Raw genomic sequence first — 20,048 nt, forward strand, 5'->3', positions numbered from 1 at the left:
AAGTTGGACACGACTGACTGACTTCCCTTTCACTTTTCACTTTCATGCATTGGAGAAGGAAATAGCAACCCACTCCAGTGTTCTTGCCTGGAGAATCCCAGGGACGGGGGAGCCTGGTGGGCTGCGGTCTCTCGGGTCGCACAGAGTTGGACACAACTGAAGCGACTTAGCAGCAGCAGTGCTTCTTCCCAAGAAGTCATAGGTAGCAGTCTTAAAGTGTGATGCTGCAGCATACCAGTGATCATCACTACTTTACTTAACTACCAGTAACAGAGAGACCTCCTGCCATATGACTAGCCAGTGACCTAGTTTTAGATCTTTTCCTGAGGGTCTGCTTTGTAGGACAGTTTGGGTTATAGCCAAAACCAAACCTAAATCAAGAATTTGGAAATATTATTTCTCTGAGAGATGATCTCAGGAAATAAATCAGCAAGTGAGTTAATGCAACAGGCAAGGGGGAACAAAGCCAATTCGATTCAGTCACTCGGTTATGTCCAGCTCTTTGCGACCCCATGGACTGCAGCATGCCAGGCTTCCCTGTCCATCACCAACTCCTGGAGTTCACCAAACCCATGTCCATCGAGTCAGTGATGCCATCCAACCATCTCATCCTCTGTCGTCCCCTTCTCCTCACTCCTTCAATCTTTCCCTGCATCAGGGTCTTTTCAAATGAGTCAGTTCTTCACAACAGGGGGCCAAAGTATTGGAGTTTCAGCTTCAGCATCAGTCCTTCCAATGAATATTCAGGACTGATTTCCTTTAGGATGGACTGGTTGGATTTCCTTGCAGTCCAAGGGACTCTCAAGAGTCCTCTTCAACACCACAGTTCAAAAGCATCAATTCTTTGGCACTCAGCTTTCTTTATAGTCCAACTCTCACAACCATACATCACTACTGGAACAACCATAGCTTTGTCTAGGTGGACTTTTATTGGCAAAGTATGTAAATAAGTGGTCATCACTTTTGGAAACTAGGGCTCCAGTCTACTGAGAACTCCCTGAGAGATGGTGTGAAACACAGCTCACAACCATCCCCTTTAGGGGTCAGAAAATTACTTATCTAGTTAATCTGTTCCCTCATTTGTTGAGGGTCATTTGGTGGGGTGGGGCGGGGCATTGACCCTCTGTCTGCTTCAGCCAGCCCTATCTTGGGCCAAACCTGCTTTAGCCACCACAGCAGCTGGAACTTAAAGAAAGCCCTAAGAAGCCCCTCCTGACAGGTAGATGTTTGAGGTAGGAAGCCAGTGTAGGACCCTTAGTGAGCTCTGAGTTAGGTTAAAAAATAAAGGTGGGCTCTGATTATATCTGTCAGAAATCCCTACCTCACATCCACTCAAAAAGCAGACTTAGGACAACTAAAGGCTTAAGTGTGAAAGGAAAGCAATAATAAAACTTTTAGAAGGCAATCTTGCACTTGTTAGACCTTTAGTAGATCAAGATTTGTTTTAAAAGATATGGAAAGCACAAACTATAAAAGGAAAACATTTAACAATTTCTCTTGCTAAAAAAGACCATTTAGAGATTGAATAAAAATGATATAAACTTGAAGATATTTACAATACATATGAACAACCAATAATTATAGTATGTAAATACTGTGAGTTGAAAAGAAACCCCAGTACATGGCACAGAAGAATAAATATAGACCAATGGAGTAAGATATAAAGCCCAGAAATAAACCCATGCACCTATGGGCACTTTGTCTTTGGCAAAAGAGGCAAAATATACAATGGAGAAATGTCAGGAAGCATTTAACAGGAGGCTTCCTGTGTGCTGTTTTGGATCTGTCCAGAATTTTCTGTTCCTTATTAATTCCTGAATATTCAGGAATTAAGAGGAGAGGCAAGCCTCTCCCGGGACTGAGGAATCCAGGCATTTCCTTCGTTAGTTTTTCTATACAGTGGTAAGTACCCTCTTCCTTTTTATGAACCATATGGTAAAAGTGGTTATTTACAACTCTCTCTTTCATATGGATGATCTCATGTTTTCTTGATAACTTGTAGGTTTTGATTTTATCTCTGCTGAAAATAGCTATCTTGTAAGACAGTATAAATACCTACACAATGTTGAATAAAACACCTTTGCTTCATCAGAGCTCTGGTCCCCATGTCTTTCTTTCTCTTTCTTTCTCTCTCTCTCTCAGGCTGTTTCTTTGGAGCACAGAGGCCCTCTGGGTTCACTTTCCTGCCCGGGCTTCTAAGACCCTCTCGAGAAGGCACTCTGTGCCTTCACCCCATTGATAGGGCGCCTGAGGCCTCCGTGAACAGAGCAAGCCCTGTGCCAGGGGCTTTATTGGCTTTCTGTGTAAACCAAGGAATATCAGCCTCTTTCTCTTCTTTACTTTCTTATCGTTGACTCCAGACCACCAGGTTCCGGTCCATTAAAGGACCTCAACAGAGGAAAGACAGCCTCTTCAATAAGTGGTGCTGGGAAAACTAGACAGCTACATGTAAAAGAATGAAAATAGAATACTTCCTAACACCATATACAAAAATAAATTCAAAATGGATTAAAGACTTAAAGGTAAGCCTAGAAATTATAAAGTTCTTAGAGGAAAACATAGGCAGTACACACTTCAACATAAATCACAGCAAGATCCTCTTTGACCCACCTCCTATAGCACTGAAAATAAAAACAAAAATAAACAAATATAACCTAATTAAACTTAAAAGCTTCTGCACAGCAAAGGAAACAACAAACAATATTAAAAGACAACTCTCAGAATGGGAGAAAATAATTGCAAACAAAGCAACTGACAAAGGATTAATCTCTAAAATATATAAGCAGTCCATACAGCTGAATATCAGAAGAGCAAACAGCCCAATCAAAAAATGAGTAGAATATCTAAACAGCCGTTCCTCCAAAGAAGACATACAGATGGCCAATGAACACATGAAAAGATGCTCAACATTACTCATTATTAGAGAAATGCAAATCAAAACTACAATGAGGTATCACCTCACACCAATCAGAATGTTTTTGTTGTTCAGTCACTCAGTTGTGTCTGACTCTTTGTGACCCCATGGAGTGCAACACAACAGGCTTCCCTGTCCTTCACTATCTCCTGGAATTTGCTCAAACTCATGTCCATTGAGTCAATGATGCCATTCAACCGCCTCATCCACTGTCATCCCCTTCACAATGTCATAGTCATAAAAAAAGAAAAAAAAAACCCTACAACAACAAATGCCGGAGAGAATGTAGAGAAAAGGGAACCATCTTCAACTGTTGGTGGGAATGTAAACTGGTATAGCCATTATGGAGAACAGTATGGAGATTTCTAACAAAGTAGAAATAAAACTACCATATGACCCAGCAATCCCACTATTGGGCATATACCCTAACAAAACCATAATTCCATGACACATGCACCCTAATGTTCATTGCAGCTCAGAGACATTGAAGTAACCTATATGTCCACATTGAAGCAACCTATATGTCCACTGACAGATGAATGAATAAAGAAGATATGATACATACAAGCAATGGAATATTACTCAGCCATAAAAGGAGCAAATTTGAGTCAGTTGTAGTGAGGTGGATGAATCTAGAACCTGTTATACAGAAATATGTAAGTCAGAAAAAGAAAAAACAAATATCATATCTTAATACATATATATGGAATCTAGAAAAACAGTACTAAGTTCATTAACCTATTAACAGAGAAGAAATGGAGATGCAGATGTAGAGAAGGGATGGTAGACACAGCAGGGGTCAGAAAGGGTAGCACAAATTGAGAGAGTAAAACAATGGTACCCAACTCCAGTACTCTTGCCTGGAAAATCCCATGGATGGAGGAGACTGATGGGCTGCAGTCCATGGGGTCGCTAAGAGTCGGGCACGACTGAGCGACTTCACTTTCACTTGCATTGGAGAAGGAAATGGCAACCCACTCCAGTGTTCTTGCCTGGAGAATCCCAGGGATGGGGGAGCCTGGTGGGCTGCCATCTATGGGGTCGCACAGAATCGGACATGACTGAAGCGACTTATCAGCAGCAGCAGCAGCACTGACATATATACACTATCATGTGTAAAGTAAATAACTAGTGGGAACCTGCTGTATCATACAGGGAGCCTGACTCAGAGCTCTGTGATGAACCAGAGGGGTGGAATGTCGGGGTAGGGAGGCTCAAGAGGGGGAGGATACATAATTATGACTGATTCATGTTGATGTACAACAGAGACTACAACATTGTAAAATAATTATCCTCCAATTAAAAAAAAAAAAAAAGAAATCCCAGTAGAAAAATGGGGAGGAGGAGAAGCAATGAGAAGGAACTTCACAGATGATGGATCAAAAATGATCCATAAACATTTGGAAATATTCAATCTATTATTAACCAGAGAAAAGACAAGTTAAACCACAAAATAAGCAAAAGTTAAACTGTCAGAATGTATCAGGTTTTGGCAAGGATGCAGAACTCTGATTCACTTTTGAAGGGTGTGTAAATTGTATAATTTCTGTGAAATGTGGATTGGCATTTCATAGCAGAGTTGAACATGAATATTTCTTATACTCTATCAATATCACTTATAGGTATATACCTAAAGAAACTTTCATTCTCCAGGATGTGCATGAGAATACAGTCTTTTTAAAAAATATTATAAAACTGGAAACAAACCAACTGCTGTTAGGAAAATGCTGAGTTTGGTTCTATTTCCTACTAGCTAGGTGATTTTGGATATGACATAATCTCACTAAATCTTAATTTCCTCATGAGTAAAATGAAAACAGTAATAGCACTCCTAACTCATAGGATTATTATTAAAATTAAATAATACATGTAATATACTTACACATGTGCTTTCTTGTTACTTGCCCAATAAATGTTAACGAAATGAGTAATTCTTATTTTTATCACAGAATCTCAAAAAGGGCTATATTTTTAAAAGTAGGTTATTGCACCACTTAGTTCCTAAGAACTTGTTAAACAGCATTGTAATTTTATTTCTTTCTCATCATCTGGCCTTAATAAAAGGGCTCACCATGGGGTTCTTGAGAGAATTGAGATAAGATAGATAATGCACTTAGAAAGACTTTCCTGCCTGATACTGACACACATACTGTATAAGGTTATTCTCTTTGGTTTTAAATTCTATAAAATTTGAGGGTTAGTCTAATTTGTGCCTTATTCTTTTTCTTGCTTTTTCTCCTCACATATATAATTTTGAATATTTTTATCTTAAAACACCAATGTTCTAAATATTTGGATTTTACTTGCTTCTTAGACTTCTTTTCCAATAATTTTTTTTTTAATTTTGATTGATCTGGTTTAGATTTCCTCTAGTTAATTTATTTTAACCCTATTGAATTCCCCTTTCATGATCTTGGGTATTATCATATTTTGCTCATTTCCTCCCAAGTGTCTATATTGAACATGACCTTTTCCAAAACACTGTGATTTTGATGGCTGTATATGGTTTGTAAATCTAGAGAGGCATCCTGTGTGATTCACAGGTCAGAAACCTGGGCTTGGTTCTAAAATATTAGCTAGTACAAAATGCATGTGTACTCAGCTGATAAGTTATGTCTGACTCTTTGCTACTCCAGGGACTGTAGCCTGCCAGGCTCCTCTGTCCATGGGATTTTCCAGGCAAGAATACTGGAGTGTGTTACCATTTCCTCCTTCAGGGGATCTTCCCAACTCAGGGATTGAACTTGCACCTCCTGCATTGAAAGGCAGGTTCTTTACCTCTGAGCCACCACAGAAGTTCAGTGAAAAATAACGTAACACAAAAATAATAAAAATAAAATGAACATTTCTGAAGTTGTTATGAGAAAAAGACTTGAAATATTCATAATTCAATTTGATCATGACAAATGATAACTTGATCAAACTATGAGCCAACAATATTATCTAAAATCCACTTAAATATTAACACAAGGTGGCAGAAACTTTCAGGTTAGCTATGTGCACAGCAATAAAATACTTTGACTTTGTGACATTCAATTTCCTGCAAACTCTTTTACTGTACATGGAGTTGAGCTCTCTAGCCTTGCCACACAAAGTAAGGGCTAAGGGCCAGTAGTATTAGCATTATTGGGGCATTTGCAAAGTATTTTTTATTTTTTTTAACTGTAGTATAGTTGACTTACAATATTGTTAATTTCAGGTATACAACAGGGTGATTCAATATTTTTATAGAATATCTTCCATTTGAAGTTATTATAAAATATTGGCTATATTCCCTGTGCTGTACTATATATCCTATAGCTTATTAATTTTATACATACTTTGTACCTTTTAATATTCTACTTCTATTTTGCCCCTCATCTTTTGTATCTCCCCACTGGTAAGCACTAGTGTGTTTTCTATATCTGTATTGTTGTTCAGTTGCTCAGTTCTGTCCGACTCTTTGTGATCCCATAGACTGCAGCACACATGGCTTCCCTTCTCCTCACCATCTCCCGGAGCTTGCTTAAACTCATGACCATTGAGTTCGTGATGCCATACAACCATCTCATCCTCTGTTGTCCCCTTCTCCTCCTGCCTTCAACCTTTCACAACATCAATGTCTTTTCTAGTGAGTCTGCTCTTGGCATCAGGTGGCCAAAATATTGGAGCTTCAGCTTTAGCATCAGTCCTTCCAAGGAATACCCAGGACTGATTTCCTTTAGGATTGACTGGTTGCATCTCCTTGCAGTCCAAGGGACTCTCAAGAGTCTTCTCCAACACCATAGTTTAACAGCATCAATTCTTTGGTGCTCAGCTTTCTTTATGATCTAACTGTCACATCCATACATGACTACTGGAAAAACCATAGCTTTGACTAGATGGACCTTTGTTGGCAAAGCAATGTCTCTGTTTTTTAATATGCTGTCTAGGTGTGTCATTGCTTTTCTTCAAAGGGGCAAGCATCTTTTAATTTCTTGACTGCAGTCACTATCTGCAGTGATTCTGGAACCCAAGAAAATAAAGTCTGTCACTGTTTCCATTCTTTCCCTATCTATATGCCATGAAGTGGTGGGCCTGGATGCCATGATCTTCATTTTTTGAGTGTTGAGTTTTAAGCCAGCTTTATCACTCCCCTCTTTCACGTTCATCAAGAGTCTCTTTAGTTCTTCTTCACTTTCTGCCATAAAGGTGGTGTCATCTGCGTATCTGAGTTTACTGCTATTTCTCCCAACAATCTTGATTCCAGCTTGTGCTTCATTCAGCCTGGCATTTCACACGATGTACTCTGCATATAAGTAAAATAAGCAGAGTGACAGTATTCAGCCTTGATGTACCCCTTTCCCAATTTGGAACCAGTCGGTTGTTCCATGTTCAGTTCTAACTGTTGCTTCTGGACCTGCATGCAGGTTTCTCAGGAGGCAGGTAAGTTAGTCTGGAACCAGACAATCTATGTCTATGAGTCTTATCTTTTGTTATATTTGCAATTTTTTTTTTAGATTCCACATATATTATTGCATACAGCTTTTGTCTTTGCCTGATTTATTTCAGTAATTATAATACCCTATGGATCCATCCAATTCTAATTCAAAAAGATACATACTCCCCAATATTCACAGCAATATTATTTACAATACAAGAATCTAGATGTATAATGGTGCTTGAGAGGCTCAGTATGAGAGTCAGATCTATTTGTGCAAGACATCTTCCTCCTCTTTAAATGTGACTAGAGAAATCACTAGATTCTCTAAATCATAATATAGGTAGGACAAAGAGGGTTTTTTATTTATTTTTTAAATGACATCTACAGTTACTGACCCAGACTTGCCCATGAGTGTACAGGAGTCTCTGGCAGAGGCATGGGTTGGGGGTGGCCTGCTGCAGGTTTGGGGGCACTGAGTGTAGCAGTACATGCATGAGACCTTTTGAAGGAGGTCACCATTATCTTCATTACCTCCACCATAGTTTGGCTTCAGGTCAAATAACAGGGAGGGAACACAGCTCCACCCTTCAACAGAAAATTGGATTAAAGATTTACTAAGCATGGCCCTGCCCATCAGAACAAGAACCAGTTTCCCCTCAGTCAATCTCTCCAGTAAGGGAGCTTCCGTAAGCCTCTTATACTTCTCCATCAGAGGGCAGACAGACTGAAAAACCACAGTCACAGAAAACTAGCCAATCTGATCACATGGACCACAGTCTTGTCTAACTCAATAAAACTATGAGCCATGCCCTGTAGGGCCACTCAAGACAGATGGGTCATTGTGGAGAGTTATAACAAAATGTGGTCCACTGGAGAAGGGAATGGCAAAGCACTTCAGTATTCTTGCCTTGAACCCCATAAATAGTATGAAAAAGCGAAAAGAGAGGACACTGAAAGATGAACTCCCCAGGTCCCTAGGTGCCCCATATGCTACTGGAGAAGAGTAGAGAAATAACTCCAGAAAGAATGAAAAGACAGAGTCAAAGCAAAAAAAAAAACAAAAAAAAACACCCAGTTGTGGATGTGACTGCTGATAGAAGTAAAGTCTGATGCTATAAAGAGTAATATTGCATAGGAACCTGGAATGTTATGTCCATGAATCAAGGCTAATTGGAAGTGGTCAAACAGGAGATGGCAAAAGTGAACATCGACATTTTAGGAATCTGTGAACTAAAATGGACTGGATTGAGTGAGTTTAACTCAGATGACCATTATATCTGCTACTGTGGGCAAGAATACCTTAGAAGAAATGGAGTAGCCCTCATAGTGAACAAGAGAGTCCAAAATGCAGTTCTTGGGTACAATCTCAAAAATGACAGAATGATCTCTGTTCCCAAGGCAAACCATTCAATATTATAGTAATCCAAGTCTATGCCCCGACCAAAAATGCTGAAGAAGCTGAAGTTGAATGGTTCTATGAAGACCTACAAGACCTTCTAGAACTAACACCCCAAAAAAGATGTGCTTTTCATTATAGGGGACTAGATTACAAAAGTAGGAAGTCAAGAAATTCCTGGAGTTATGGGCAAATTTGGCCTTGGAATACAGAATGAAGCAGGGCAAAGGCTAACAGAATTTTGCTTAGAGAATGCACTGGTCAGAACAAACACCCTCTTCTGGCAACACAAGAGAAGACTCTACACATGAACATCACCAGATGGTCAATACTGAAATCAGATTGATTATATTCAGCTAAAGAAGTAATGCTCAAAATTCTCCAAGCCAGGCTTTAGCAATATGTGAACCATGAACTTCCTGATGTTCAAGCTGGTTTTAGAAAAGGCAGAGGAACCAGAGATCAAATTGCCAACATCCGCTGGATCATGGAAAAAGCAAGCGAGTTCCAGAAAAACATCTATTTCTGCTTTATTGACTATGCCAAAGCCTTTGACTGTGTGGCTTACAATAAACTGTGGGAAATTCTGAAAGAGATGGGAATACCAGATCACTTGACCTGCCTCTTGAGAAACCTATATGCAGGTCAGGAAGCAACAGTTAGAACTGGACATGGAACAACAGACTGGTTCCAAATAGGAAAAGGAGTATGTCAAGCCTGTATATTGTCACCCTGCTTATTTAACTTCTATGCAGAGTACATCATAAGAAACGCTGGACTGGAAGAAACACAAGCTGGAATCAAGATTGCTGTGAGAAATATCAATAACCTCAGATATGCAGATGACACCACCCTTATGGCAGAAAGTGAAGAGGAACTAAAAGGCCTCTTGATGAAAGTGAAAGTGGAGAGTGAAAAAGTTGGCTTAAAGCTCAACATTCAGAAAATGAAGATCATGGCATCCGGTCCCATCTCTTCATGGAAAATAGATGGGGAAACAGTGGAAACAGTGTCAGACTTTATTTTGCTGGGCTCCAAAATCACTGCAGATGGTGAGTGCAGCCATGAAGTTAAAAGACGCTTACTTCTTGGAAGGAAAGTTATGTCCAACCTAGATAGCATCTTAAAAAGCAGAGACATTACTTTGCCAACAAAGGTCCGTCTAGTCAAGGCTATGATTTTTCCTGTGGTCATGTATGGATGTGAGAATTAGACTGTGAAGAAAGCTGAGCACTGAAGAATTGATGCTTTTGAACTGTGGTGTTGGAGAAGACTCTTGAGAGTCCCTTGGACTGCAAGGAGATCCAACCAGTCCATTCTGAAGGAGATCAGCCCTGGGATTTCTTTGGAACGAATGATGCTAAAGGTGAAACTCCAGTACTTTGGCCACCTCATGCAAAGAGTTGACTCATTGGAAAAGACTCTGATGCTGGGAGGGGTTGGGGGCAGGAGGAGAAGGGGATGACAGAGGATGAGATGGCTGGATGGCATCACTGACTCGATGGACGTGAGTCTGGGTGAACTTTGGGAGTTGGTGATGGACAGGGAGGCCTGGCGTGCTGCGATTCATGGGGTCGAAAAGAGTCAGACACGACTGAGCAACTGAACTGAAAGGTGGAGAAGCTCTGTACAGTCAGCAAAAACAAGACTGGGAGCTGACTGTGGCTCAGATCATGAGCTCCTTATTGCCAAATTCAGACTGAGATTGAAGAAAGTAGGGAAAACCACTAGACCATTCAGGTATGACCTAAATCAAATCCCTTGCGACTATACAATAGAAGTGACAAATAGACTCAAGGGATTATATCTTATAGACACAGTGCCTGAAGAACTATGGATGGAGGCTCGTGACATTGTACAAGAAACAGGGATCAAGACCATCCCCAAGAAAAAGAAATGCAAAAAAGCAAAATAGCTGTCTGAGCAGGCCTTACAAACTGCTATGAAAAGAAGAGAAGCCAAATGCAAAGGAGGAAAGGAGAGATATACCCATTTGAATGCAGAGTTCCAAAGGATAGCAAGAAGAGGTAAGAAAGTGTGATCAGTGCAAAGAAATAGAGGAAAACAATAGAATGGGAAAGACTAGAGATCTCTTCAAGAAAATTAGAGATAGCAAGGGAACATTTCATGCAAAGATGGGCACAATAAAGGAAAGAAATGGTATGGACCTAATAGAAGCAGAAGATATTAAGAAGAGGTAGCAAGAATACACAGAAGAACTATACAAGAAGGTCTTAATGACCCAGATAACCACAATACTGTGATCACTCATTTAGAACCAGACATCCTGGAGTGTGAGTTCAAGTGGGCCTACGGAAGCATTACTACAAACAAAGCTAGTGGAGGTGATGGAATTCCAGTTGAGCTATTTAAAATCCTAAAAGATGATGCTGTGAAAGTGCTGCACTCAATATGCCAGCAAATTCAGAAAACTCAGCAGTGGCCTCAGGACTGGAAAAGGTCAGTTTTCATTCTAGTCCAAAAGAAAGGCAATGCCAACGAATGTTCAAACTACCACACAATTGCACTCATCTCACATACTTAAGGATTTAAGTAATCCTTACAATTCTCCAAGAGGCTTACACAGTGAACTATTAACTTCCAGATGTTCAAGCTGGATTTAGAAAAGGCAGAGGAACCAGAGATCAAATTGCCAACATCTGCTGGATCATCAAAAAAACAAGAGTTCCAGAAAAACATCTATTTCTGCTTTATTGACTATGCCAGAGCCTTTAACAGTGTGGATCACAAAAATCCCTGGAAAATTCTTTAAGACATGGGAATATCAGATCACTGGACCTGCCTCTTTAGAAATTTGTATGCAGGTCAAGATGCAACAGTTAGAACTGGACATGAAACTACAGACTGGTTCCAAATCAGGAAAGGAGTATGTACACCAAGGCTGTATATTGTCACCCTTCTTATTTAACTTATATGCAGAGTACATCATGAGAAACGCTGGGCTGGAAGAAGCGCAAGCTGGAATCAAGATTGCTGGGAGAAATATCAATAACCTCAAATATGCAGATGACACCAACCTTATGAAAGTGAAGAAGAACTAAAGAGCCTCTTGATGAAAGTGAAAGAGGAGAGTGAAAAAGTTGGCTTAAAGCTCAACATTCAGAAAACTAAGATCATGGTATCTGGTCCCATCACTTCATGGGAAATAGATGGGGAAACAGTGGAAACAGTGTCAGACTTTATTTTTGGGGGCTCCAAAATCACTGCAGATGGTGATTGCAGCCATGAAATTAAAAGACGCTTACTCCTTGGAAGCAAACTTACGACCAACCTATACAGGTTGTTAAAAAGCAGAGACATTACTTTGCCAACAATGGTCCATCTAGTCAAGGCTATAGTTTTTCCAGTAGTCATATATGGATGTAAGAGTTGGACTATAAAGAAAGCTGAGTGTTGAAGAATAATGCTTTTGAACTGTGGTATTGGAGAAGACTCTTGAGAGTCCCTTGGACCCCAAAGAGATCCAACCAGTCCATCCTAAAGGAAGTCAGTCCTGAATATTCATTGGAAGGACTGATGCTGAAGCTGATACTCCAATACTTTGAGCACCTAATGCAAAGAACTGATACATTTGAAAAGACCCTCATGCTGGGAAAGATTGAAAGTGGCAGGAGAAGGGGACGGCAGAGTATGAGATGGCTTAATGCCATCATCAACTCAATAGACATGAGTTGGAGTAAACTCTGGGAGTTGGTGATGGACAGGGAGGCCTGGCGTGCTGCAGTCCATGGGGTTGCAAAGAGTCCGATAGGACTGAGTGACTGAACTGCAACAATTAAATGAAATGTTAAATGTATCGCTTACCTTGGACAGCATATATGTCCAGGTTTCTTCCTCAGCAATTTAATTTTTGTGGCATTTCACTCTACAAATGTTAGTTGTGTATATGTGATTTATTCAAAACTCACTTAATATTTGGTAAAATGTTACTTTTACTATAATATTGTTGAACAAATGGAGTAAAACACATTTTCATTCATTTATTCATTGAATGAACATTTAATCATCACCTGTTCTGTCCTGTACTCGAAGCTGGGGACACACAGGTGAATATAACAAGGGACCTAATTTTAAGTAACTCACCATTTAATGGGATATTTTTCATAAACACTTGTAATAAAGTGGGAGAAATGCTTTGACAGACTACTTACAGGATCATTTGGAGGCATTAATGAGGGGTAGTTCATGTAGCTAGGAAGAAGGTGGGATGGTCAGAAGAGGTAATGACTGAGTCTTCTTAAAAGATCAATATAACAGGTGGGGAAGAGAGATCTAGAGAGAGTAAAAGAGCATTGCCTGTAGATGAGATGGCATAAGCAGAAATTCAGAGAGAAAAAATGTGATTTTATCAAGGACTTTTCAGTAATTGGGTGCTACTGAGGCATAATGCGCAAGACAGAGGGAGGGGTGGAAGCCACTTAGAGCAGGCTCAGGCATTTCAAGTCCGTGTTAAAAATCTTGTAGTTTACCTTACAGGGCAGCACTGAATAATTATCAAATAGAGAAAAGCCCAGTCACGTACCATCTCTGGTGGAACACTGTGGCTGTAGAGTGGAGGATGGAAGAAGATAAAACCCAAGGCAGGGACCATTTAAGAGGCTATTACCATATGTAAAATTAGATAGCCATGGAAATTTCCTTATGACTCAAGAAGCTCAAATCTGGGGCTCTGTGGCAACCTAGAGGGGTGGGATAGGGGAGGGAGGCTCAAGAGAGAGGGGACATGTACTCCTGTAGCTGAATCATTTGATGTATGGCAGAAACCAACACAATATTGTAACACAGTTATCCTCCAATGACAAATAAACAACTTTTTTTTTTTTTAAGGGGCTGTTACATAATTGATGGCTGCTGCTGCTGCTAAGTCGCTTCAGTCATGTCTGACTCCGTGCGACCCCATAGATGGCAGCCCACCAGGCTCCGCCGTCCCTGGGATTCTCCAGGCAAGAACACTGGAGTGGGTTGCCATTTCCTTCTCCAATGCATGAAAGTTAAAAGTGAAAGTGAAGTCACTCAATCGTGTCCGACTCTTAGTGACCCCATAGACTGCAACCTCCCAGGCTCCTCCATCCATGGGATTTTCCAGGCAAGAGTACTGGAGCGGAGTGCCATTGCCTTCTCCGATTCTTGATGGCAAAAGACAAAAGTTATAGAGCTATTTGATGGTGAAATGTCAGTTTCCCAACCAGCCAGAGGGCAAAGGTACAGTCTCCAGAAGCTGAAGACGCCTACTTACTTTCTCTATAACCTTCTACGTGTTATATTCTACTTTTCAGAACAATATTGCAATCACTGCTTTAAATGAATAAATTCTCAAATTATCATCCTCTTCCATCCATCCATTATACTGTAAAAAATGAAACAATTAAGTCCTTTATTATACAAGCATCATGAACAGAGATCAGATGTAATTCATCCCACAAGCTGTCAGCTAATTAAAGTATTTATACCACAGATTCCTCAGCCTTTCACACAACCCTGGAGGAGTACTGGGGTTTTATTCCAGGAGAAAAACAAATCACTCTCTATTCTCCCCTTATTTAATTTATGCCACAGCGCCTATGGTTTCAAGTTTCATATTTAACCTAGAAGTTAAATGTGCACCTTTAGAAAACTGCCTGCAAGTAAGAAGGAAATTAAATGTTAAAAGAAATCTTTAAAGCAGGATGAACTGATTTCTCCTCTTCCCCCTCCATCCTGATTTCTGTCTTATCATTCTTACTCTCTTTTCTCTCTGATACTAACCTAGTGGGAACTGAGATACTGAGGGGCGATGTGTATTTTTTTCTAGTTTTACAGCATGGCAGAAGAAGTTTTAAGTGATACAAATACAAATCCTTGATACAAATACAAATCCTTAATATGCAGAACTAATCTGCCAGATTCTTGGCACACTGAGAAAATCACTAGGTCCTGTAATCCATCTTGATCTGAATAATAGCACATTCTCACCTAAAACTATTAGTAGTAGAAAATCAGAACTCACCTTGGAGAGATCGTCATGGGATAACTCATTCTGCTGCCAGGCACTAAACATTTAAACCTCATTCAGGCAAAGCATTTTTTATATTTAACAAACATCTCCTATATATGTATTGGGCACCTTCTGTATGTGGAATGCTATTATGTAATTAGAGTATACAAATTCTTTCAGTGTATTTTCCAGCCTTGTGCTCAACTCATGGGTCTTAAGGATTAGGGATCTTTAGCTAATTCATAAAATCTTCAACTATTATCCTTATCACCATTACCACAAAACTTCTGCTTCTGAATGCCCTTGGTCTTATCTTATTTCTGATTTGTTTTACAGAAGAGAATCCTTGAGCTAACTTGTTGGATTTTGTTACTTTTTTCTGAATTGTATATAAGCTCTTTCTTGACCTTAATATTTTTATTGTTACTATATATACTCTTTGGGTTTGTTTGAATATTTTTTATTATATGATCCCTAAAACCTAAATATAAACTTTCATTTGATTGACAACAGAAAAAATATCCCCAGAGTACACAGGTACAAGATTAATTTTCTAAAAGTCTCTGAATAGTATATTTAATATTGGGAAGTGCTTGCTCAACAAGTTCTATGGGTTTCACTAACACCTCCAAGAAACTTTAGTATGGGGAAGAATCTGCTTCAGTTTTCTTCCTAGAACTTCAGCTCAACATGGTGGTACACCCAGAGTGGACAGGAATTTGACACTCATTCATTGATTGATTGACCTCTGCTTTATATATCCATATGCAAAGGTCAAGCAGATAATCTCACCATTGTTATCTTTAAAAATTTCACAAGATATTTCAACAGCAATAAGCAGTGGTGAGGTATTTTCTTCTTTTCCCAAAGCAATCTGAGACCTAATTATCCCTCCTCACATACATCTATTCTTACTTCAGCTGTCCCCATGTGAGTCCCCAGGATCAGTCCTCTACCTCCTGCTGAGGATCTCCATTAGATAAACCCAAATAGATGCTAATGGGGACACAGAAGGAGCAGGGTGATGTAATTCAAATGGGCAGCCCTTGGGAACAGAAAGCATTTTGGAAAAGAGTGGAAACTGGATCAGGAAGGTCAAATGGAAGATACTTAACATACTCATCATCTGGTCACTGAGTACACACAGAAATATACACATAAACACACACATTCAAAAACTTCAGGAAAAAATGGAAGCAAAGTCCAAGAATTTCAAATTTGACACAATAAGATCATTTGGTTAGCAATTAATTTAATATTCAAAGACACTTGGTAAGCACTGCAAGTAGTACAGATATGTATAAAGGAAGGTAGCTGTTTTGAAGATGCTTGCCATCATGTCATAAAATCAGAAAGCATTTATTCTTGGAAAGAAAAATGTTAACAACAGGTAAAACTTGGACACTAAGATCCAGGCTCAAATGAAAATTGGAGGTCCTATTATCAGTATTCATATTTATTAGCACTAAGAATGTGCCTATGCAAATAGATGAAGCAAATGAGGAGATGAGCATTCTCCTTTGGGCAAACTGTGAAGAATAGCAGACTTGGCAATGTTCCTAAACACTGCATAGTGACCACTTGGAGCGCTTGTGGTTCCTAGGGAGAAAATTCTACTCATCCTTAATCTCTCTTTATATTATCCCTAATTTAGTTCTTTATACATCAGAAAAATAAAAAGATAGTTCCTGGGTTGTCAACATTTCTCCAAATCTTGGTGTTAATTGTTTCAGGACACCACAGGAAATAAAACTCAAGGGTAAAATGAATCTATGTACTTTGTTTGGAAGTTACCCTTGGGGGCGGAAAAAAAAAGTCATTCAGTTCTTTGGTTTTAGACTCTCTGTATTCTACTGAGTACTAAGGAAACAAAAAGTAACAACCTCTTGACCAAAAAAAGCACATTAATCATATCACTATATAAAACATTTGGCTTCCCTCATAGCTCAGTTGGTAAAAATCTACCTGCAATGCAGGAGACCTAGGTTCAATTCCTGGGTTGGGAATATTCCCTGGAGAAGGAAATGGCAACCTACTCCAGTATTCTTGCCTGGAGAATCCCATGGACAGAGGAGCCTGACAGGCTACAGTCCATGGGGTTGCAAGAGTCAGATATGCCTTAGTGACTAAATCACCACCATATAAAACATATGACTTTTACATGGTTGCAAACAATGCCTTTACATTCAGCTTATTACTCCCCAAGTATCTCATTTAATAGAGATTTAACTAAATTAAGATCCTCCATCCACGATTAATGGGTAACCTACTGTAACCAGTTTTTTTTTGTCTTTATATGTAAGTCAATCCTAAAGGAAATCAGTCCTAAATATTCATTGGAAGGACTGATGCTGAAGCTAAAACTCCAAAACTTTGGCCACCTGATGCAAAGAACTGACTCATCTGAATGCTGGGAAAGATCGAAGGTGGACGACAGAGGATGAGATGGATGGATGTCATCACCAACTCAATGGACAAGAGTTTGGGTAAACGCCAGGAGTTGGTGATGGACAGGGAGGCCTGGAGTGCTACAGTCCATGGGGTTGCAAAGAGTCAGACACGAGTGAGTGACTGAACTGAACTGACTGATATGTAAGTCACATATCACCTAGGTGACTTTACAAGGACTAAATGTTTTCTGCTGAAGTTGGTGGGGAAAGGACTAGAATTCTTACATAAATGGGTCCCCTAGGCAATCATGGTGTTGAAAGATGGGATAGAGAAGTGCTTGGGGTAGCACTTGGTACTGTTTTTAGCTAGTTATTCAAATAAGATGGGGAAATAAAGGTGACAGAGTAAAGAGGTTGTTGAGCTCATATCTCCACACAATGACATCACAAATATATCTATTTGGATGGTGGAGAAATTCTCACTGAAGACAGACTGGAGACTGGTAGAAAGACTCTTATACAACAAGGTTGTAAAGAGTCTTCTAGGGCAAAGGCTGCTGTTTCCAAAGAAGAAAATGTACAATCAAGGGGTTAGGATAGGAGCTGGATAGGACCTGAACAGGGTGAGGGTGGCCATTCCTAGCATTGGCAGATCAGGACTGATTTGGAGTTCTGACTGGCATGCCAGAACTACTTCAGTATATGCCCAGACCCATGCCAAGTACCCAGTATGGCCCATCTTGCTCCAGTGCTGCTCCTTTCTGGGACAAAGTTACCACTGCTGGGATGAGCGAAAGCACACACTCAGAGGGAACAGAACCAGCCCAGAACTGACCCTCAGGGCTTCTTCTCTAGCATCTTGGGATCTTACTGCATTCACATAGGGAGGTGACAGCCACTGAGCCTCGGAGAAGCCCTAGCTCACAACTGGTTCTGGCCTCTACCCCCTCTATCTCCAGTCCCACCTGCCACTAAGGTTATAGCTATTAGCAAACCCTGGGGAAAGACATGATCCATGCTTACTTTTGGAGGTAGCTCTCCCATGAAAGCCACTAGGCACATATAGAATGTTCAGGGATGCTCCCACATAAGAACATTCTTTCAAGATTGTAATAAGTAACTGTTTCACCTAATTGTACAGAGATAGAGAAAGTTAAGCAAAATGAAAAGACAGAGAACTTTGCTTAAAATGTTAAGAAAAAGGAAAAAAACCATGAAAAACTACCTAAATAAATAGAAATAATTTACCGGATAAAGATTTCAAAGCATTAGTAACAAGACAGATAACTGAAGTACAGAAAAAATAGAACAGAATTAAAAATTTAATAAGAACCTAGAAAATAAAAGAACTAGTCAGAGCTGAAAAATATAATGGAAATTAAAAACATGAGAGAAGAAAATAACAGCATATTAGAATACAGAAGAATACATAAGTGATATAGAAGACAGTATAATGGCAACCACCCAATCAGAAGATCAAAAAGAAACTCAAATTAAAAAAGAGAACAGTTTAAGGAAACTCTGAGACAAAATCAAACATATTGACATTCACAATATAGGGGCCCAGAAAGAGAAGAGAGAGAGAAAGATGGTAAAATGTATTTAATGAAATCATGGCTGTAAAGAAGAAAACAGATATCCAGATCCAGAAAGCAAAGAGTTCCAAACAGGATGAACCCAAGAGACCCACACCAATTAAAATGGTGAAAGTTAGAGAGATAATTTGAAAGACAGCAAGAGAAAGCAGAGAGTCAAATGTAAGGGAACCCCCATAAGGCTATCAGCTGATTTTTTAAGCAGAAGATTTGCAGGCCAGAGGCAGAGAAGCAAGCAGGCGACAGCCAGAGGCAAAAGGCAAGGGGCAATCTTGGCCCCAGAGACGGCATCCTCCAACAAACTGTGAGCAGGCTCCCAGTTACTAAGCAAATCTTCCTGGGATCATGGATGGTTGACATCCATCAGGAGGGTTGCAGCCTGAGATCAGCCCCCAGAGGAGACACACGGCACACCTGAGACAGCGCTCGCACTGTGCACCCAGGAAATCGAGGGGCTGGGACCGGGAGGTGAAAAGATGCACTGCCTAGGTGGGAGAGTGTGCTCGCCAAGCACCTGGTCACCTGAGCTGCTCTGACCTGGGAAAGGCACAAAACAGGCCCAACTGACTCTGTGCCTTTGTGGAGTACCCAAGAACCTGAACCTGAGTGGCTTAGACTGGGAAGTGCATGCAACCCAGGGCCTTCTTTAGACAGTTCCTCTGCAGAGCAACCTGGAGCCTGAGGAGTGTAGACCGGGAAAGCACACACACTGTGAGTGTGGGCAAACCCAGTGTGGCCCACACACCTCAAACACTCCCCACAAATGCCAGTGATATTTGTTCGCAGTGTTCCTCCCTCCCCACAGCACTACTGAACAAATAAGCCTAAATAAGTGACCACTTTCGCCTCCTTGGGTGGAAATTAGACACTGAAGAGATGTGAAAGCAGAGAAAGCCAAAATAAACAAAGAAGAGGGAACTGCTATGGAAGTGACAGGTGCAACAAATTAAAACCCTGTAGTTAGTACTGACTACATTGGAAGGGGCCTATAAACCTTGAGAAGTATAAGCTGGAACAAGGAACTATTTGAAACTGAACTGACCCCACACTGCCCTCAACAGCTCCAAAGAAATTCCTAGATATATTTTACTATGATCATTTTTAAATTAAAAAAAAATTAACTTCTTTATTACTCCTTTAATTTTCATTTCTATAACCTACTGCTGCTGCTAAGTCACTTCAGTCGTGTCTGACTCTGTGTGACCCCATAGACGGCAGCCCACCAGGCTCCCCAGTCCCTGGGATTCTCCAGGCAAGAACACTGGAGTGGGTTGCCATTTCCTTCTCCAATCTATAACCTACTATTACCTTGCAAAAAAAGAACCTATTTTTAAAGTAAATTTCATATATATATAT

General features: G+C 40.1%; 1 long non-coding RNA gene across 4 annotated transcripts in view; it reads right to left on the reverse strand.

Annotated features, from left to right (window-relative positions):
- The window catches only part of LOC123328034, a 253,586-nt gene that overhangs the window by 156,731 nt on the left and 76,807 nt on the right, over positions 1-20,048 (reverse strand). The gene's annotated exons all lie outside the window — the stretch shown is intronic.

Source organism: Bubalus bubalis, chromosome 11 (genome assembly GCF_019923935.1).
Source record: "Bubalus bubalis isolate 160015118507 breed Murrah chromosome 11, NDDB_SH_1, whole genome shotgun sequence".
Taxonomy (NCBI): Eukaryota; Metazoa; Chordata; class Mammalia; order Artiodactyla; family Bovidae; genus Bubalus; species Bubalus bubalis.